This window comes from Protopterus annectens, chromosome 2.part2 (assembly GCF_019279795.1).
Source record: "Protopterus annectens isolate FY-2018-M chromosome 2.part2, PAN1.0, whole genome shotgun sequence".
Classification (NCBI taxonomy): domain Eukaryota; kingdom Metazoa; phylum Chordata; order Ceratodontiformes; family Protopteridae; genus Protopterus; species Protopterus annectens.
Genome location: NC_056730.1, coordinates 543,034,089 through 543,057,424, shown reverse-complemented (window position 1 = coordinate 543,057,424; position 23,336 = coordinate 543,034,089).

Below are 23,336 nucleotides of genomic sequence, written 5' to 3'. Positions count from 1 at the left end.
CAGTTTATTAATCTAATTAAACTTTTAGTTCACACCCCAAAAAAAGTTTAAGAAAATATTTAAAAAATGATTAAAAATGATGGTATGATTGTTACTGCTTGGACCATATACTTAATAATGTGTAGTAAACATACTAAGTATAATCAACAATAATATGTTTTAAGAAACACTATAATAAAGTAAAATAAGTGAAATAAAAATTTAATAACCTCAACTTTAACACATAGGATTCACAGTATAAGTTATTCAATGAGAACATCAAATGAAAATATATATATAAATATAGCAAAATATATACAGTAAAATAATACAATATATACACTCAAAAATGACCTGTGTATCAGGTGTTTGTTTTTGTTCACAACAACAATGGATGTGAAAATACTAAAAAAGTTGAGTTGTGCCATTAGCAAACCAAATAAAATCAGGCGAACAGAGTGTAGTGAGCATTATTCTTTGTTTTTAAACTACGTGACTTATTTTTTGCTCACGCACTCATGGCTGAGGGAAGCAGTCAAAATTCGACAGTTGAACTACCCTACAATCCTGATATGCTTAGAAGTACCAAGTCAGGTACATCTAATATTAAGAGCAGATTTGAAGATGCTGTTACAAGTGACATTAATCCACTGTTATCTTTCAGTCCATTGGCTGAGACATATGATGAACAGAGTTGCAAAGAAGATTATCGAGGGCTTGAAACTCTAGTACAAGAAATGGAAGGAGATTTTCTTAAACTGAAATGCCTCCAGTTGCAGAGGCAACACTTCGAAGCATGCATTACTCGCAAAATCGTTCCAAGGGGTTTAAGGATCCTGAAGATGCCAACCACAGGTACTGTGTATAAAGATTTGTTATATTCATGGCAACAGTTAAACTTAGATACTAGCCTGAAGTACATGGAGCTAATGAACAATTACTTCTTACCTCATGAAACATCATTGAGGGAGAAACTACAGAAGCAACAGCAGAGCTTATCTACCATGTACCCTAGACCAGTGGTAGAAGCATCCATTGACAAAATGTTAGACATCGTTTTCATTTATGAGAAAAAACTGTTACAGCAAAAACGTGATAAACTTAGAAGGGACAGACGATTTTAAAAAAGGCCATGTCTTTACTTGGCCCAGAGTGGAGAATGGAGCCAAGGGATGGAAGAACACACGCCTTCAAAATGAAATGAAAGACAATACTAATATTGGTCTGGCCAGAGATGGGCCAGATACCAATGCTGATGGTTCTAATGTTATTGTCATAGATAAACAGACAGGAGGTAAGAAAAATACCATTGTTACCACAGCAATAATACACCAGGATGGTACTAATGATACATGCTCTTCCCCCGCTGGTAATGTTCACAATATATCTGTATTTGAAGATGCCAATACAAGGATGGATATATGTGAGCATATAGAGAATGAGGATGATAATGTTAATAAAATTATGAATAAAAATCTGAAAACAGTAGATAAAATTAGCCTAGGCATGGACGCCAAAACTAGATTCAATAGTATGAGTACTGAATCAGTCCCTTTCCCCATCGCCAATCAATGGAGAGGGGGTGGGGGGGCAAGGGAATGGTCTATGAGCAGGGGAAGGCAGAAAAAGAGACCAGCAGGACCAGTACAGGCTGGTCCTACACTAAAAAAGATTTGGCAAGGTACCAAGAATCAATAGTGTGGAACATATCAAGTAAGCTTTTAACGGAAGAAGAAAAGTATGTCTTGGAGAAGGGTCTAACATTTATTCCCTCTAGTAGAAGCGATATCACAAATAGCATTATTGGTTTGAAAATGTTTATACGAAACCTCCAAATGAAGGTTGATTTTCGTAACAGCACTAGTTTACCCCATCCGTTTAGAAAACCAAGTACTTACACTCCATGCAACCACCCACTTATCGAGGCTTATTCGAAACTGGTTGAGCAAGGATTATATGAAAATGATGCAAATAATAGAAAAAAGAGATGGTTTGGCAATCTGAAACCAGTACAAAGGAAAGCACTTAATGGCCTGAAAGATGATAGGACCATTATGATAAGACCAGCCAATAAAGGTGGTCCTGTAGTTATCATGGATATGGAGTTTTATATTGATAAAATGTGCAATATGCTGGATGATTCTGTATTTTATTTGAAGATCAATGATAGTAGAGTGAATAGGATCATATCAGATGTTTCTAGTAGATTAAATGTTATGTTGAATGAGGGTAAGATTAATCAAGAATTATTCACATACCTTGTAGTGGAACATCCAACGATACCCATTATACAGGGAATACCCAAGATTCACAAAAATGGCTTGGATCCACCTATGAGGCCAATTGTTGCAGGGAAGGGCTGGATCACCAAGCCGATTTCCATCTATTTAGAGTCCTTATTAAGACCCATAGTGGACAAGTACACACACATACTGAAAGATACTAAACAATTCCTAATTAAACTATATGAGAATACCTCGGTGAGTGATGGTTTCCAGCATAAATTGTTTGTGACACTTGATGTCAACTCTCTTTTTACTGTTATTCCTAATCATGAGGGACTCAATAGCATAAGTAGGATTCTTACTAGAGATGGCACATTCTCCGAAGGAAGGATAGAAGTTATCACGGAATTGATGGAAATTGTATTAACAAATAATATTTTCTTGTTTAATGGTCAAGTATATCTTCAGAGGAATGGCGTAGCTATGGGCACCTCTTGTGCCAATAGCTACGCCAACCTGGTTATGGCTTACTGGGAAGTTTCTTCTCTATTTCAGATGGAGGAATTTTGTCAGAATGTTTCTTTCTACACTAGGTTTGTAGATGACCTCTTCCTTATTTGGAAAGGTGATGAAGAACAATTGAGGTCTTTCTATGATAAAATAAATCAAGACACCAGTTTTTTAAGATTTTCTATGGTTAATTCCAAAGATGTCATACCCTATTTAGACGTATATGTTGAACAACTACCAAATGGTATACTTAACACTGGAGTTTTTCGAAAGGATTGCTATAGAAATAACTTTCTCCATCGAAGCAGCATGCATCCTAAGCATGTCTTTGGTAACATCGTCAAAAGTCAAGCCATGAGGGTATCTAGGCTGTTTTCTGAAGACTCATGCTTTAAAACAGGCATAGAAGACTTGAGGAATAAATTTATAGACAGGTCTTACACGGTAACAGAAGTTGATGCTACTTTAGGTATCATAGGTGAATTGAGAGAAGGTAGGGCTTTTCCCTACTTCTCTAGTAAACGAGATGATAGTAGCATCACCAAAACTAGCAGTGGAGTTATCAGAATACCGATACATTTTACACAAGATGTAAATAGTATTGAAAGCATATATCGAAAACATTGGGACATCTTGTTAACAGATCCAGTTATTTCTGAGATATTGAGCCAAGAACCAAAATTTACATATAAAAATAAGTTGAATTTACACAGAATGTTATGTGGTCCGAATAGGTTTGACATAAATACAACTAGTAATCATAAAATGACTAAAAAATGTCAAAAATGCAATTATTGCAAATTCATTAAAGAAACTGATAAATTCAATCATTCTATTACAGGACAAGAATTTCATTTCACAGTTTCTGCCACTTGTGAGACCTGCCATGTGGTGTACCTGGCAACCTGTGTACACTGCCCTGCGTTTTATGTAGGGAAGACGGACAGAAAGTTTAAAGACCGAATTAGGGAAACCTTATATAAAATCAAAGTCAGATGTTCTTCAAATGCTCTGTCTAGGCATGTAATTAATACATCCACCCAACATAGCTTTTTGTTTCAAGTAATTCAAAACAATGTTCCATCTCGTAGAAGAGGAGATATTTTTAACACCACGGAACAGATAGAGGCCAAATGGATCATCAGGCTTAGGGCTGATTTGTACCCAGGCCTCAATGACAGAGTCTCCATCAAACCTATACTTAAAGCTAGGAAATTTCATTGAAGCTTTTCACCCCTTTGCCACCCTTTATTAATTTCTGGTTGGTTTTACTTTTATATTTATAACATTTTCATACCTCACATTTTTCCATTTCTGTCTCCATCGTTGTCTCTGTATTTTACTTTGCAGGCTTATTAGGGGCCAATTGTTATGAAAGATGCTGATATACCATGTATTCCTCTCTCATCCAGCACACATATTTCACCTGATTTTGCACATTTAGTCTTATATATTTTTATGTTTATAATATCAGCTGTTATTAACATCTTTGCGTGTGCACATATCTGTTTTGAATGATTTATGCTGTTACAGATATTATGATATTTAGAAGCACACGCTGTACAAATTTTAGATGTAGTCTTTTGAATGATTATTTTTGTACAGTTATAATTATGCTAAATAGCTCATGTGTAGATATTAATATCTTCATTAATTTGATCACTATTTTAAACATGTATTTATACATACAAGTATTTCAAATGGGATTATATATCGCTTATTATTAAATACTAAACATGCGTGCCATTTTTGTTACTAGTATGCATATAAGTGCAGTATTTATAGGAAGATAGTATGTAATTGTGAAACACTTTATTTGCTGCATACTGTCTATGAGATGGTTACATAGATATTTAAAATATTTTAAACATTTTGAATGTTACATGCAGCAGCAGTTAAAGTAGGGTGAAATGTTATTTTAGAACATTTCTATTGTACACTGTTTACAAAATGTCTGCATATATATTTTAAATATTTTAAATAATTTAAAACATTTTATAAGATTTTATATTTAGTAGGATGTGGCATCAGAGTTGTTTGTAGCGTTTTACTACAAAAGTGATGTCAGTTTAAATATTTTATGTATAACAGGATGTGACATCAGAGTTGACCTCAGTATGTCCAAACAGGATGTGAAATCCGTAGTTGACTCTAGCATTTTGCTATAAAAGGGATGCTAGTATGTCTGTTTGTTAGTGGCCTGATGAAGATTCGTTGAAAGCGCTAGCCCTGTGTTTTAATTATTTTAATAAACGTGGTTTCTACTGGACGCTTGGATTTATTTTTACATGCTGGCTGCGTGTTTTTTCTACAAGCTATTGTCCAGTGGATGAGTAGGTTCGAATGAACACTCTATGGTGATTTTGACTCTTTTTTATTGGATTAAGAGTTCGCAAAGTAAAGCGGTTTGTAGGTTACAGCTTCGTTTCTTTTTGTGGAACATTTGGTTACCTTTCGTGACTGACTTGAATTGAACACAGCAAGTATACTTCCCACTATTTAAGCCTGTTTTTTTGTTGTATTTTATAAGTCTTGTTTATTATCAGGCGAACAGAGTGTAGTGAGCATTATTCTTTGTTTTCAACTTTTTTAGTATTTTCACATACATTGTTGTTGTGAACAAAAGCAAACACCTGATACACAGGTGATTTTTGAGTGTATATATTGTATTATTTTACTGTATATATTTTGCTATATTTATATATATATATTTTCATTTGATGTTCTCATTGAATAACTTATACTGTGAATCCTATGTGTCAAAGTTGAGGTTATTACATTTTTATTTCACTTATTTTACTTTATTATAGTGTTTCTTGAAATATATTATTGTTGTGTATACCTAGTATGTTTACTACACGTTAAATACATTAAGTATATGGTCCAAGCAGTAACAATCATACCATCATTTTTAATCATTTTTTAAATATTTTCTTAAACTTGTTTTGGAGTGTGAACTAAAAGTTTAATTAGATTAATTAAACGCACAGTATATATGAGTGGCAGATTGTTGACAGTTTGTTCTGAAGAAGTTTCCGTTGTTTGAGGAAATGAAAGCGCTTAACTAGTTCTATGTATTTCGTGTATTTGTTTGCAATTCGTTTATTAAATCTTCATGAGTTTTAACAACTTCGGACTGAAGAGTTTGTTTGACAGTGACTTTTTTTGTGGGACATTCTTTATTGGGTTCTGTTACAGGAAACCTTGACCTTACTAGTTTTATTTATTTTTTCCCGTTTTTCCATTAACTGTGTTACTATATATATATATATATATATATATATATATATATATATATATATATATATATATATATATATATATATATATATATATATATATATATATATATATATATATATATATATATATATATATATATATATATACATACATACAATTTATATATGTATATACACACACACACACACACACAGACACACACACACATACACACAAACATACACACACACACACACAGACACACACACACACACACACACACACACACACACACACACACACACACATATACACATTTATATATATATATATATATATATATATATAATATATATATATATATATATATATATATATATATATATATATATATATCTTTATGGGTTCACTTCTAAATTTCGAAATACTGAAATACCGAATTTCAGTATTTCGAAATTAGAAACCCGTACATTCACAAACCAAATGGCTCAATATCGCGATATCACAATCCCGAAGTCCTAGAATACCGTCCAATAAGGATATAGGCTTCCTGTACCGTGAACTAGCTGTACGTTGTACCGACAGTATCATGGCATCCAACACTACAACTCCACCAGGGAATGTGGGCGAAACATACACCAGGGTGAAATCACAGAAAAGGAAGGACGTCCTTATAATAGAAGGGTATGTTTACCACCTTGAAAAGACAGCACCACAGAGGAATTATTGGTGCTGTAAGTGGAAGAGGGCTATGAAGTGCAAGTGGAGGGTAATAACTACTGCTGTTGCAGACGGGGAAGAAGTGTTGAAAAGCGCAGCACACATGCATACAGGGGACCCAACAGAGGCTGAGAGGTACGGTATGTGTGCGGGCTTGAAAGAGAGAGCACGCGTTTCACGGGATGCACTGTGTTTACTTGTTGAGGATGTGCTAGCAACCACTTCCCCTAGATGTAGTGCCTCATCTCCCAAACTGAAGGGCTTTGCTGCAGCACATGGGGAGGGTAAGACATAAGTGCACCAGAGGGAAACAGAATAGATGTGTCATGTTACTATATGTAAAGGTGGAGGAATATGCACTCAAAGCAGGCAGCTTCATATACAAGTGTATCAGTGATGCTAGCAGAGAAAATGTTGTGTTGGTGTTCACCATAGTCAATAACTTGTATGATCTTAGTAATGCCACGATTTGGTTAATGGATGGGACATTCTTCTACAGGGGGGAGATATGTAGACAGTTGTATAGCATTCGTGGTCTCTTACACTGTGGCGGGTATAATAAGTCCGTCCCGCTATTGTACTGTCTAATGAGTAAGAAGTCGTTGTGGGCGTACAATGCTATGTGGGATGCTATCTTCCAGTTGTTAGAGCAGTATGGGTTCCAAACCGATCTCAAGTACGTACTGTGTGACTTTGAGACAGCCGCCAAGAAGAGCATAGCAATGAACTTTAATGGGGTGAAATTGACGGGGTGCATCTTCCATTTTAGCCGTAACATATGGCGGAAGGTACAGCAGCTGGGACTGACTAGATTTTACAACACCAACCTGTGGTTCCAGCTAAGTGTGAAGTGTTTGATAGCCCTGGCATTCCTACCAGAGGATGACATGGTAAGGGTGTATATTGAACTTAAGAGCAGGTTTCCTACAGAGGGTCAGAAACTTGTAAAATACTTCGGGGATTGCTATATGTTGGAAAGGAAAAGAAGATTTACCACTAGGTCTGCCTGTGTTGCGAGGTTTCTGCCTCTATTCCCCATCAGTTTTTGGAATGTGTTTGACTTGAATACCTTGTGTTTGCCACGGACGCAAAACTCTGTGGAAGCGTGGCACTGGAGACTGAAGTGTTTGTTGGGGGCAAAGGCAACTGATCTGGGAGTGCTTATGCATACATTGGCCAGGGAATAGGATAGGGTGGATGAACTTAGAAGCCAGCTAAGTGGTGGTAGTCTGCCCACACCTAAAAAATGTAGACTTATGGTACTTCAACAACAGTTTGAACACATCCTAGCCAATCGTGAGTCGTACATTACGGAGGAATTTATGCTTGCAATAGCACGTTTGCTACAGTTATAAGCTCTACATGTGTACAGGTCATGGAGGTGTCTCTTGTTTGTCGTGTGAGATGGTGTGTACGCGGGTTTAAAGCGCATTTATGTTTCTTGGGTGTTTTGCAAATGGTGGAGGGTGTAAAATAACAAAAACAGATGCCAGACTGTGTTTTTCGATATTTTGATGGTTCGGGATTGTGGCAAAAGTGATTGTGAGCCGTCAGGTTTGTGAACGTTCGGGTTTCTAATTTCGAAATACTGAAATTCGGTATTTCAGTATTTCGAAATTTAGAAGTGAACCCATATGTGTGTATATATATATATATATATATATATATATATATATATATATATATATATATATATATATATATATACAAACATGTGGATGTACCTAAAATAAAATCAAAATGAAAATATCTAAACAGAAACACCTACAAAATTGAAGTTATACTAGTAGATTGGTTATGTCATTTTCCCACTGTGTGACCTTGGAGCTGATATACATAATTAGCAGGGGTGATCTTGGCACTGACACCATATGGTGAAAAACATTGAGGAAATGTGTTTACATTTTTTTTTTTCAGATCGTTTTCATGGTTTTCTATATGGTTAGATTATTTCACTTTCTTCAATGTTTTTGCAGGGTGGAGCAAGCCCCCTGAACCCATGATAAATATATATACCAATTCTGAGGTTGCACAGCTGTAGGGAAAAGGCACATACCTCTCAGCCTCTTAGTGCTAGAAATCTGGACAAAGCCTGGCAAAATGAGGAGACAAAGGCCCCAAAATAGGGACAGTTTTTAAATATTGTTCTTATAAACTTAGAAAGTTGGCAGAATAACAAAGTTTGTGTTAGTGTGCATTTTCTGAAGGATTTGAAGTCTGAAACTCAAATGTATGTTATTTAGTGACTTCAGTTCTCAATTCATCCCAGTGATTTTCTAGGAAATGAGTAAACAGAAGGAAAAAAAGAGCTAGGCTACCGCAGCTCTAGGCATAAATTAAGTACTTTAATAAAACAAGGATAAGTGCTTTTACATATTCTGCTTCCTGAGATCCATACATAAAAAAACAAACAACAGCTTTATAAAACACATCCTTAGTTACATTTCAACCAATAACCAATGGAATCAGTGCTTCAATTGACGCCCCTTAAGGGGGGGGGGGTTTAAACAAACACTGCTGTTAATGCCTGGATATCTGTCTGTTTGTAGCCTTAGTATTCTATTTAACTCAGCTTGTTCAACTTTGTTATTCACATCCCCACCCCTAAAATTTTCCCTCAAATGTTGTAAAAGTCTGAATGATAATTTATGTCCGGAATTTTCACTAATGTGTTTTGCCAAGGCAATGTTCATTTTCATATTCCTGATCCCGTACATGTGATGCAAAATTGTCTTCTTTAATTTCTGTGTAGTTTTCCCTATATAAAAACAAATACAGGCATCACAATTCACCAAAGAAACCGCATTCGATGTATAATAATCTGCATAAATTTTGGGCTTAAAAATAACGTTAGAGCTTGGATGTTCAAAAGACTGTTGCTTGGAAATTGACACAGGCTTTACCCCTATGACATGGATAGGTACCTACTCTCACACCTGCACTAGCTTGTGTGCCATGTCCCTTACAAAGTAAATCCTTCAAATTATGACATCTCTCATAACTAAATCTAGGCACATTGCCTATAATAGCAGCATTTTTAGGGTCAATTGTTAAAACTGACCAGTTCTTATGTACAATTTCATTCATATGTTTCACATTATTGGTATATTTAGTAACAAATCTCAAGCTGGGTTAGGCCTTATTTCCATAAGTCTGCTTCTGAATAGCAGCATCCCTTTTTCTACCCGAGTAGTAAGATCTTGCTATATTCACCCTATTACTTTCCACCTCACAACTAATATTGTATACTAGTCTCTTACTATAATCTCTGTCTAAACATTGAGTAGTTAATAACTTCATCTGCTCCACATAAACATCCTCCCTCATGCATAGTGTGGAGGTACACACAAACTGACTCTTAATAATGTTAGGAAAAATGTGATAGGGGTGCATACTCCCTTGAGAGAGCAGGTTATTCCTCCAACATAACTTGCTATGTAATTCAGTATTCAAAATACTTAATGGTCCCTTCTTCAGACAGACATCTAGGAAACTAATCTCAATATTAGATACAGTCATGGTAAAGCGTAATAAAATCTGTAGTAGTTTCTAAGTAACATATACATTATTGTAAAATCTCTTCATCCTCTTCCCACAAAAGAAAGACATCATCTACAAAATGTCTATAAAATTGTACATGTGCATAATACTCATTGTTATTAAAAACAGAATTAACTTCCCAGAAATGCATAACTAAGTTAGCATAGGAATTACACACCAGATAAAGAGATAACACAATAACAGTTCTGTGGTAGAGGAAAGCTCCGCTCGACTATAGGACGCCAAATTGATAAAAATAACGAAAAAGGATGAAAGTATATTCCAAAATAGATAAATCCAAAACGAAAGATGGTGAATCCAATAAGGCTTTATTTAACCAGTTAAGCGCTTTCGGCTGTACCCCAGCCTTCATCAGAACAACTAAAACTCATGAGCAACGTGGTATTTATACACCCCCACATCCAATTGGCAGCCTCTCATACAATTAAAACATTAAAATACGCGCCAAATATTTAAAAGACCCAATACTCAAAAATATGTAAACATTCCCTACACTGATGAACCACTAAATTAACTCTACAAAAAAGAAAAATAAATGTATTTTATATATAAAAAAGTAACATATATAAATATATAGATGTTTAAGGCTCACAAAAATTATATGTGATCTCTCTATAACTCATAGAATACATTGTCCACCTGCATAAGTGGAACAATTAATCTGTGTAATATCTGAAATATAATATAGAATTATTATGATTAAAAATTAAAAAATTTTTTAACGTGAGTAATTAACAACTCATCCCTTTGATACATATGAAATTCATGTAGGAACATTTTTTTAAATACAATAAAATAAATATAATAAATATTATAAATATTATAGATATTATAAATCATTATTATAAAACGTTATAGTGAATCATCCTACCATGATATTCTAAAAAATTACTCTAAAGCTAAGAAGGGTTTTATGCTGATGAAATCATTGAGGCCAGGTGGTCTCGTCGAATCTGTTAAGATTTGCCATTTGCTTTCGCATGCTGACAATTTCATTTTCCAATCACCTCCAAGGACAGTGGTGTCCACCTGTTCTATTATAGAAAATAAAAAACTGTGGTCTTCCCCCTTTTCCATTATGTGTTTACACAATGCATTTTTGTTATCACACTTCCTTATTCTGTATAGATGTTCGTAGATGCGTCTGTTCAGCTGTCTCTCTGTTTTACCCACATAATGGGCATTACATTTACTACAGACAGCCAAATACACCACCTGCTTGGTCTTGCAGTTTCCCCTTAAGCATTTGATGGTGGTGTGACAGACGTCATCTAATCTTATACTTTTATTGTTATTGATATATTTACATTGTTTGCAATTACCACATTTCACCGTCCCTGTAAAAGTAGCTGATTTAGTTTGCATGTGACTATCCCTCTCTAGTAGAGCTTTCAAGTTGGGAGCTGTTTTGTATACACATCTCGGTTGGTTACCCAAGATCTGATCTTTGTCTATGACACTCAGTGTATGCAAATATCTCTCCAAGATGTCTTTAATAATATGTATACTAGGCGAATACATAAGAACACACACCCTACCAAGAGGTGATTCATGTATACCCTCTCTGATGGGTGGTTTGTAAGTGCCTAATAGCGGAGGATATTTTTGCCCCATTGTTTAAGAACATAATTTGTAACCTCATTGACCATATAATCAGGGTAAGCTCTTTTATTGAACATATCTCTAATCAATGCAAGTTCTGACTCCAGGATGTGTGTGTTAGACGACATCCTAGCCACGGATACATTGGCCCTTCAACACATTATGAAAGACATGTGGTGGATGGTTGCTACTGTAATGTACATAGTCATTCGAAAAAGTTGGTTTTCTATACGTACTGGAGGTGAATCCGCTATCATTCTTCCTTAGAAGTACATCCAGATAAGAAATTTCTCGATGGCTATACTCATACGTGAACTGTAAAAACTCCACTGTCTGGTTGAGGTATAACATGAATTCATTCAATCTCTCTACAGATGCTTTCCATAAGATAAAAATATCGTCAAGGTACCTGACGTATAGGGCAATGTCTTTGAAATAAGAACTCTTGAAAACACTTTCCGTTTCCCACTCAGCCATCACCAGGTTGGCAAAGATGGGAGCACAAGCTGCTCCCATCGCCACTCCCCTGGTCTGCCTAAAATATTCTCCTTGGGATAAGATGTAATTATGGTCTAACACAAGTGACATCATATCACATATGAGGCTGATTTTCTCCCATGAATATTCCGTAAATTTCTTAAGACTTCTTTCAAAATATTCTAAGCCTTCTGTCCTAGGTATGCATGAGAACAAATCTACGACATCAACTGTCAAAAAAATCAAATTTGTATCCCACACGTCCTGAGTAATGACCCCCAAAAATCTCCAAGGAGAATATTTTAGGCAGACCAGGGGAGTGGCGATGGGAGCAGCTTGTGCTCCCATCTTTGCCAACCTGGTGATGGCTGAGTGGGAAACGGAAAGTGTTTTCAAGAGTTCTTATTTCAAAGACATTGCCCTATACGTCAGGTACCTTGACGATATTTTTATCTTATGGAAAGCATCTGTAGAGAGATTGAATGAATTCATGTTATACCTCAACCAGACAGTGGAGTTTTTACAGTTCACGTATGAGTATAGCCATCGAGAAATTTCTTATCTGGATGTACTTCTAAGGAAGAATGATAGCGGATTCACCTCCAGTACGTATAGAAAACCAACTTTTTCGAATGACTATGTACATTACAGTAGCAACCATCCACCACATGTCTTTCATAATGTGTTGAAGGGCCAATGTATCCGCGTGGCTAGGATGTCGTCTAACACACACATCCTGGAGTCAGAACTTGCATTGATTAGAGATATGTTCAATAAAAGAGCTTACCCTGATTATATGGTCAATGAGGTTACAAATTATGTTCTTAAACAATGGGGCAAAAAATATCCTCCGCTATTAGGCACTTACAAACCACCCATCAGAGAGGGTATACATGAATCACCTCTTGGTAGGGTGTGTGTTCTTATGTATTCGCCTAGTATACATATTATTAAAGACATCTTGGAGAGATATTGGCATACACTGAGTGTCATAGACAAAGATCAGATCTTGGGTAACCAACCGAGATGTGTATACAAAACAGCTCCCAACTTGAAAGCTCTACTAGAGAGGGATAGTCACATGCAAACTAAATCAGCTACTTTTACAGGGACGGTGAAATGTGGTAATTGCAAACAATGTAAATATATCAATAACAATAAAAGTATAAGATTAGATGACGTCTGTCACACCACCATCAAATGCTTAAGGGGAAACTGCAAGACCAAGCAGGTGGTGTATTTGGCTGTCTGTAGTAAATGTAATGCCCATTATGTGGGTAAAACAGAGAGACAGCTGAACAGACGCATCTACGAACATCTATACAGAATAAGGAAGTGTGATAACAAAAATGCATTGTGTAAACACATAATGGAAAAGGGGGAAGACCACAGTTTTTTATTTTCTATAATAGAACAGGTGGACACCACTGTCCTTGGAGGTGATTGGAAAATGAAATTGTCAGCATGCGAAAGCAAATGGCAAATCTTAACAGATTCGACGAGACCACCTGGCCTCAATGATTTCATCAGCATAAAACCCTTCTTAGCTTTAGAGTAATTTTTTAGAATATCATGGTAGGATGATTCACTATAATGTTTTATAATAATGATTTATAATATCTATAATATTTATAATATTTATTATATTTATTTTATTGTATTTAAAAAAATGTTCCTACATGAATTTCATATGTATCAAAGGGATGAGTTGTTAATTACTCAAGTTAAAAAAATTTTTAATTTTTAATCATAATAATTCTATATTATATTTCAGATATTACACAGATTAATTGTTCCACTTATGCAGGTGGACAATGTATTCTATGAGTTATAGAGAGATCACATATAATTTTTGTGAGCCTTAAACATCTATATATTTATATATGTTACTTTTTTATATATAAAATACATTTATTTTTCTTTTTTGTAGAGTTAATTTAGTGGTTCATCAGTGTAGGGAATGTTTACATATTTTTGAGTATTGGGTCTTTTAAATATTTGGCGCGTATTTTAATGTTTTAATTGTATGAGAGGCTGCCAATTGGATGTGGGGGTGTATAAATACCACGTTGCTCATGAGTTTTAGTTGTTCTGATGAAGGCTGGGGTACAGCCGAAAGCGCTTAACTGGTTAAATAAAGCCTTATTGGATTCACCATCTTTCGTTTTGGATTTATCTATTTTGGAATATACTTTCATCCTTTTTCGTTATTTTTATCAATTTGGCGTCCTATAGTCGAGCGGAGTTTTCCTCTACCACAGAACTGTTAGCATAGGAATTAGCACATGGGATGCCTACAGTGACACCCAATTTCTGTAGATAGATGTCATTTTGAAAAGTGAAAACATTGTTTTCTAAAATCAACTGCAAAAGTATACAAATAAGTGAAATGTCCTGATTATATGGACGATTCAGGCATAGTATCTCTCTGATGGCTCTTATGCCAAAATCATTGAGTATGATGGTCAATACATTCTTAACATCTAATGTCATAGAAAAAGTAGTAGTAAAAGCCATGAATTGGTCCCATGGACCTTCTCCATGAAATCAAATAGGTCACCAAGAAATTGTTTACTATCTCTCAAGATAGTAGGAATCCTAGATAGGACCCCTTTTAATCAATCTTCCACAAACATAGACAAAGGTCCATATGTTCATAGATTCATAGGTCTGTACTAGGCTAATGGCTCTGGAGCCTTTACAAGCCTAGCCCAAAATTGCCCAGGCACCATGCCACCGAATGTTAGTTCACAGTGCCCCTATCCAGTAGTGCAACTGGAATGATCCCTGGAGTGAACTTTCTATTACCCATCCACTCGTCAAGATTTCTCTTGAAGAGGGCCAGTGAGGTGTTCTGCTTGACATGAAGGGGAAGCTTATTCCAGAGTATGGGCAGTCTTTGGGAGATAAACCTGTCCCTCCAGCATGTTCTGTTTATTGTGGTAATGAGGTTATGATCTCTGGAGGATGTGGCACGGGGGGATTGGGATTTCTTTAGGTGTAACATTCCAGGTAGGGCTGGGTCGGACATGGCTTCATAAGTCAAGCAGAGATCACCTCTAAGTAGGTGATAATAGACTGAGAACAGCTGAAGTTTCATGAGTCTATCCATGTAGGACATGTGGTCAAGGCCTAGGATCCTTTTTGTGAGGTACTTATGTGGCCCCTCCAGCTGTTGTAGGTGTCGGGTCAGGTACATGCCAAATGGGGTGTTATATTCGATGACTGGTCTAATGAAGGATGAAGGATGAATAGAGAGTTATGATGACCTCTTTCTTCCTGGATGCAAAACCTTTGATTATAAGATGTGCCACATAGAAGGACTTTCTCACCACAGTGGCAATGTGGTGGTCAATGGTGAGGTGGCTGTCAACCTGGGTGCCCTGATCTCTTCAGTGTTCAGTGGGCTCCCATCAACATGGTAATTTGTGGGAACTGATTTTTTTCCAACGGGGATGATAACGCATTTTTGGCATTAAGCTTCAGGCCATGGTTCCAACACCAGTCATTAGTCTCAGAGAGGCCCTTTTGTAGGATGTCTGCATAACTTGGGGAGTTGATTATGACTCCTAGCTTGCAGTCATCAGCAAACTTGGTCAGCCAGAGTCCTTCTGTGTTGGCCTGGACTTTTGAGAATTAGATGCCAAACAGGAGAGGGCCCAGGACTGAGCCGTGTGGGACTCCACTTATGACTGGTCGACACTCTGACTTGGAATCTGCAACTTTCACTCTGTTGGTCCTGTCTGTGAGCCAATTTGCAACCCACCTAGTAATGTAAGGATTGATGTCTAGTTTGGTGAGTTTATCAATGATACCTGAGTGGGAAATGGTATCAAAGGCCTTGGCCAGGTTGAGGTAGGCTGTATGCACTGCCTTACCCTCATCCACAGCCTTGGTGACTAACTCAAAGAAGTCATCCAGGTTCAGCAGGCAGGATCTCCCCTTGACAAAGCCAAACTGTGAGGCATCAAGAGTTTGGAGATTTCCTATATCTTTGTTAAGCAGGTCCATGATGATGCACTCCATAACATTGCATACCAGACTCCTCAGGCTAATGGGGCAATAGTTCCCAGAGTCTGTAGTTGCTCCCCCTTTATGTAGCTGGATGACTGTAGCAGTGAGCCATTCATTAGGGACATAGCCTGAGGTAAGGCTGTGATTGAACAGGGCATACAGATGTGGTGCCAGTTCATTTTGTAGCTTATGTAGGGTGCAGCCTGGGATATTATCAGGTCCCATGGATGCTATATTCTTGGCTTTGGACAATGCAGCTTTTCCCTGTGCCGCAGAAATGGTGGATACCAGGCTTTCTTCTGGCATTGTGATAGGGTGGAAATAAGGCCCAATCCAGCTTGAGATTTTTTACTAGATACAACAATAATGTGGCACACACACACTCACACACACACACACACACACACACACATATATATATATATATATATATATATATATATATATATATATATACATTTCATAAGTAAACATTGATAACATTTATATGGTGTTACAAAAGGAAAAATATAAAAATATGTATAGTACTTACTTAAAGATTTGAGAATGTGTAAATTCCCTAATGACAGTGAGAAGGAGATTGACCTTCATAATCAACTTTTGGATTAATTTGATATGCACAATTACAATTATGAATTTGTAGAACAATTAATTAATGACAGCACTAGAATTATTAACAGTTTGAATAATGAACTCTTCCTTCTTGATAGAAAGATTACTGGTGAGCTATTGTTTGATAACTACATTACTTGCTACAATTCCATTTTTTCAAGTGGCTAAAAATGTAGAGGTTGCAGAGACCCATTAAGTGAGGAAAATTAACCAAGACACTAAAGAATATTCAAATAAGTGAGCATATCCTTTACCCTCTGACAGTGAAATGAGGGTCTGTAATAATAGCGACGGAAAAAAATTATGAGAAGAATGAATTTACTCCAGAAGGCACTCCTGACAGCGATGGTGCCTTTAGAGCAACCCTTACACAGGTCAGAAAGGATAGCTCAGCAGAGAAGACTTCAACCCTTATTAGAGCCCCTGCCAGGATCAGGTTCATTACCAGCAGAATGGGGGGTATTACAACACGTCACATGAAAGTTATCAAGGACAGAAGAAGCACCAAATGAAATGCAATTACTGTCTGAAAACTTTTAATAACACTGACACTATTTCCTACCATGTGAGTAAGACTGAACACAACACTGTTGATGACACCAAATATGATTTTCATATATTTAGCGCACTCTGACTATTAAAGTTTCAGATGTGCATTTTAATTTATTCACCAAGGGGTTAACTTATGTTTCTACTTCCAGGGTTGATTTATCAAAGCATTGGTTGAGGCCTGTTTGTTTACAAATAAGCTTAACCTTGCTGTACTATACAATGGCAGCACTAATGTACCTACTGAAAGGTAAAATTATTTTAATCCTCACCTTTGTCCAGCTATTAGTGTTTTCCAAAGACTACTTAAGTCCAACTTTGGTAGATCTTTTTATTTGGAAAATTTAGTTTGATTAACACATCTTGGTTATCTTATCACAAGATGAACACAACATTTTACACAAGATGGTTCATCAGCAAAACTTGAGAATTATGAATCCAGACAAAGCTGGGGGAGTTGTACTGATGAATAAGGATGACTATGTCAACAGGATGTTATCTTTATTATACAACACGGTTACTTACACTGTTATATCATCTAAAGAAGCACAGCATTGCCTACCATAAGATTAACATGATGTCAGATGACTTATTATTTAAAAAATATGTTGACCTAGTGTTATACAATTTTTTGAAAGAAAAAGAACCAGACATAACTACTATATTCGATATTCCTAAGATTAACAAATTAATTGGTAATCCCCCTTTGAGACAGATGGTAGATGGAAGGGGTTCTATTATTCGACCTTTATCAACGTTTATGGATCATATAGTTAAGCTGCACTTATCCTGTTTTCCACATTTGTTAAAAGATTCTTTGAAATTTGGGGGGGAAATTGCAGAGGACAAGTACTCCCACCATTTTTTATTACTTTGGATGTTAAAGAGCTGTTTATAGTTATTCCTAATGATATAGGGGAACAGCAGTTTCTTCTCGTATTTCTAAGTACAATTTCCTCTGTTGCAATGAATATTTATTGCATGTGAATTATTGGAAACGCTATTATATAAAAACTGCATGTACTTTGAAAGTGAATTTTTTTTCACCTGGACAGATGCATAGAGATGGGTGCAGCATGTGCACTCTCCTATGCCGGTCTGATTTTAACTAACTGGGAATTAAATTACAGCTTTAATTATGATTACTATTTGTGTTGTAAATTATACTTGCACCTCCTTGATGACATATGTATATTTTATAGAATGATACCAAATCAAAGTTCTTTGACATTTTGGAATATACCAAGGGCACTATGTCCTCTTTCAATTTTTCCTGTAACATTTTAGATGATGATATTAATTACCCTGATGTTTATATTAAAAAATAGGTCTTTTTTTTAATCGATGACTAATGTATACAGGAAGTTAAATTATTCCAACTTGTTTTTACATTTTAACAGTTCCTATCCTTGGCTTCAGAAGAAAAGCTTGTGCAAGGGCCAACTTGTTTTCTAGCAAGAATGATTTCTGATTCTGATATACTTATTGTATCCCAGAAGTTATTAGATATGTTTTTTAAGAGGGCTTATCCACAATAATTCCTTGATGTCAATTTTGAAGAGGTTTATGAAAATAGACTCAATGGCATACATTTGCCACTCCTTGAATCAATTCATCATTGAGTGCTTGGCAGTTTAAGTAACACTCATAGGTTCATAGGTTCATAGGTTCATACTAGGCTATCTGCCCTAGGGCATTTATAAGCCTAGCCAGAGTGTGTTTGGCTTTTGCCACCCATTTTAAATTAATTTTGCTATGCCCTTTTTTGAGGTTAGTATACTGTGCCGCTGTCTAACAGTGACACAGAAGTGATACCTGGGGTAAACCTACTATCTCCCATCCACTCATCAAGATTCCTCTTGAAGACAGTCAATGAGGGACTCTGCCTAACCTGGACTGGGATTTTATTCCAGAGTGAAGGGAGCCTCTGGGTTATGAATCTGTCCCTCCAGCATGTCCTATTTATTTCAGTGCTGAGGTTCAAGTCTCTCAAGCACGTAGCTTGATGGGATTTGGATTTTCTGAGGTGCAGCATGTCCATTAATTCCGGGTTGGACATGGCTTTATACTTCATGCACAGATCGCCTCTGAGCAGGCGGTATGCCACTGAGTAGAGCTGGAGTTTCTTTAACGGGCAGCATATGGCATCTGTTTGAGCCCTTTGATCCTCTTGGTGAGGTACTTTTGGGGTATTTCCAGTTGCTGCAGGTGTCTGGTAAGGTACATCCCAAAAGGGGCATTGTACTCAATTATGTGCCTGATGAGGGATGAGTAAAGAGGCACGATGACCTCCCCTGATCTAGATGTGAATCCCTTCATGATTAGGTGGGCTATATAAAATGTTTTTCTAACCACTTTGGCCACGTGGTTGTCAAATGAGAGATTGCTATCAACTTGGGTCCCCAGGTCCGTAATTACTTCTTCTGTACTTAATGGATTACCACCTATGTGGTAATTTGTGGGCACTTTGTTTTTGCCAAAGGGGATGACTATACACTTCTTGGCATTTAGCTTGAAGCCATGGCTCTGCCACCAGTTGTCTGTTTCTATGAGGCCCTTTTGGGGGATGCTTGTGTTGGCTGGAGAGTCGATTATAGCGCCCAGTTTGCAGTCATCTGCGAACTTGGTCAGCCACAGTCCTTCCGTGTTGGCCTGTACCTCCGAGAAATATATACTGAACAGGAGAGGTCCCAGGACTGAGCCTTGTGGGATGCCACTTGTAACTGGTTTGGAATCTGACATGGCTCCAGCAATTCTAACCATGTGGGTTCTGTCCTTGAGCCAGTTTGCAACCCATCTAGTGACATAGGGTTTTATATTTAAGCTGGGGAGCTTATCTATAATGCCCGAGTGGGGTATTGTATCGAAGGCTTTTGCAAGGTCCAGGTAGGCTGTGTGGACCACCTTCCCCTCATCAACGGCCTTGGTAACTGTTTCAAAGAAATCGACCAGGTTTAAGAGGCAGGATCTGCCCTTAACAAAGCCGAACTGGGTAGGATCCAGTGTCTGTAGGTCCCCAATATCTTTTTTTATGAGGTCCATGATGATCCTTTCCATAGCTTTCCAGACCAAGCTAGTCAGGCTTATGGAGCGATAGTTTCCAGGATCCGTTGAGGCACCACCTTTGTGGAGAGGGACCACTGTTGCTGTACGCCACTCTTTGGGTACATACCCTGTGGTAAGGCTGAGATTGAACAGTAGTTTTATGTTTGGGTTTAGCTCTTCTTGGAGTTCATGTAGGACGCAGCCCGAGACACCGTCTGGTCCCATTGATGCTGCGTTTTTTGCTTTAGAGAGGGCGGCTCTTAACTGAGCATCTGAGATGTCAGGGGGGCAGCACTCTGCTGGGATAGATATTTGCCCTTTTGGTGGGGATGGGGGGGAGAAGTTTGCACTGAACCTGTCAGCTAGGATGTTGGCAATGTCTGTGGGTTTGGTGTATTTTTGTCATTTTGGACCAATTATGAACATATCTGGGAATTCCCACCCAGGTTCCTAACATAACTAAAGAAAGCCTTGTGACTATCCTTAGTGTCCTGTGCAATTTTTCTCTAGAAGCTGGCCTTAGATGATTTTATGAGTTCCTGTAGTTTTTTGCTAACACTGATCAGAGATGCCTTCCCTTTCTCGGATTTTGCTCTATCATGTAGTAGCTTCCTCCTCCTATTGTATAGTTTGTTTATGGCTGGGGTCCACCAGACAGGATGTCTGCCTTTGGAGGATTGGGTCTTGGTTTTATTTGGGATTGCATGATCCATGCATTCCTGAAGGTGTTCATAGAATGCGTTTATAAAGCATTCTGTGGTCTGGGCCATATTTTCCACAGGCCTGGGGGCTTTGAAGGATTCCACCTCGGTTTTAAGGAGTGTGAAATTTACTTTAGAGAAGTTTTTCACTGTGGTTTTCTGGGCAGGGGGTGGGGTTGGAATGTGAATATCCAGTGAGATTAGTTTATGGTCTGATCTTACCAGTGAGGGATACACTTCTGGTCTGGAACATAGAGCCCCCATGTTGGTGATGATCAGGTCCAGTATGCTTTCCCCTCTTGTGGGAGTGGTAACAAGTTGTTTCATAGCGTTTGAGTTTATAAATTCTAGGAACCTTTGAGCTAGGGTGTTGGAGCTAGAGTAATGCTCCCAGTCTATGTTTGGGTAGTTGAAGTCACCCAATATAATGGTGTTTGGAGAGACCAGAACACTCCAGATATTACATGGACAGATTTAAGTGGGTATGAGATTACAGTGAAGGCATTTAGTAAAAATGTTCATCAAAATGTTAACAAGTATTGAGACATGCTTCTACATTTTGGTAACATGCATACCAGAATAAAACCATTTTTGTCTATAAAAAAATCTAGGAATTTGAACAATTTGATTGAAACCAGTTACAAGAATAAGCAGCTTTGCAACAGTAGGAAGGGTACAACAAAACGTGGTATATATCCACAGTGCAAGTTACAAAAAAAATGGTATATACCCACAGTGCAAATTGCAACAAAACGTGGTATATACCCACAGTGCAAGTTACAACAAAATGTGGTATATACCCACAGTGTAAGTTACAACAAAATGTGGTATATACCCACAGTGTAAGTTACAACAAAATGTGGTATATACCGACAGTGTAAGTTACAACAAAATGTGAGTATACCAATAGTGTAAGTTAAACAAAATGTGGTATAGACCAAGGCTGTAAGTTACAACAAAATGTGATATATACTGACGGTGTAAGTTACAACAAAATGTGGTGTATACAAAAGTGTATGTTACAACAAAATGTGGTGTATACCAAAAGTGTAAGTTACAACAACATTTCGTGTATACTGACAGTGTAAGTTACAACAAAATGTGGTATATACTGACGTGTAAGCTACAACAAAATGTGATGTACATTGGGGATAAGCAGAAGCTTAAACTGAATGGTCATTACAGTTGTGGCATGGAGGGATAGTTTTACTTGGCTATATGTACCTACTGACCTGCCTGTTACATGGGTAAAACTGAAACAGTCTGAGGAAATGTATTTACAAATATATGTAAGCCATTTCTAGAAAAATAAGTACTAATGCATTAGCAAAGCATGCTTTATCATGTGTAGGTTTTGAATATTTTACATCATTTTTGATATCAACTGTAGTTATACAAAATCCACAAGGAGGTGCTTGGTGAATTGTTTGAATACCAGGAGCTTTTATGGCAGTTGAGTTTGCATGCAGATTGTCCTCCTGGTATCAAAAGCTCACCAAGACTATGACACAACGTGCTGTTAGGGAAAGGTAAGTTTGCTTTTGATTTCTTGTATTTTGTATTACTTTACTGCCTTCTTCTATTTTGTTTACTGTGATTTGTTTTCTTTACGCTGTGTTTTACTTGTATTCTGCTTTGAATTGCATATTAAAACTTGGAAAGAGACCATAGCTATGTCTCTAGTGAGTCACATATTAGAACAGATCAATTAAGGAGTCCCACAGAAGTCAGAAAAGGTCAGTTAAGGTTAATTATCTGTGAACTGAGGGGTGGAGCTAGGAACTAAACCTTCTATTTAAGACGTAAAATAAAACATTTCAAACCTTTACTGGATTTACTATCAAATATAACTCCCCCTGCTATCACTAGGGAATGGGTCCTTAATGCTCTCTCCAAGGCCAAGAACACTGCATCAATGGGCCCAGACAATATGCCAGGAGGCCTTCTAAATAGCATGAAACATGACCTATCAGTACCTCTGGTATGTCTATTTAACTATAGCCTCCAAACAGGCTTTGAGCCTCATGAATGGAGAACAGCAACAGTTATCCCTCTGCACAAAGGTGGGCCATCTACAGACCCTGTAAATGTAAACTACAGACCTATTAAGTCTCACTGG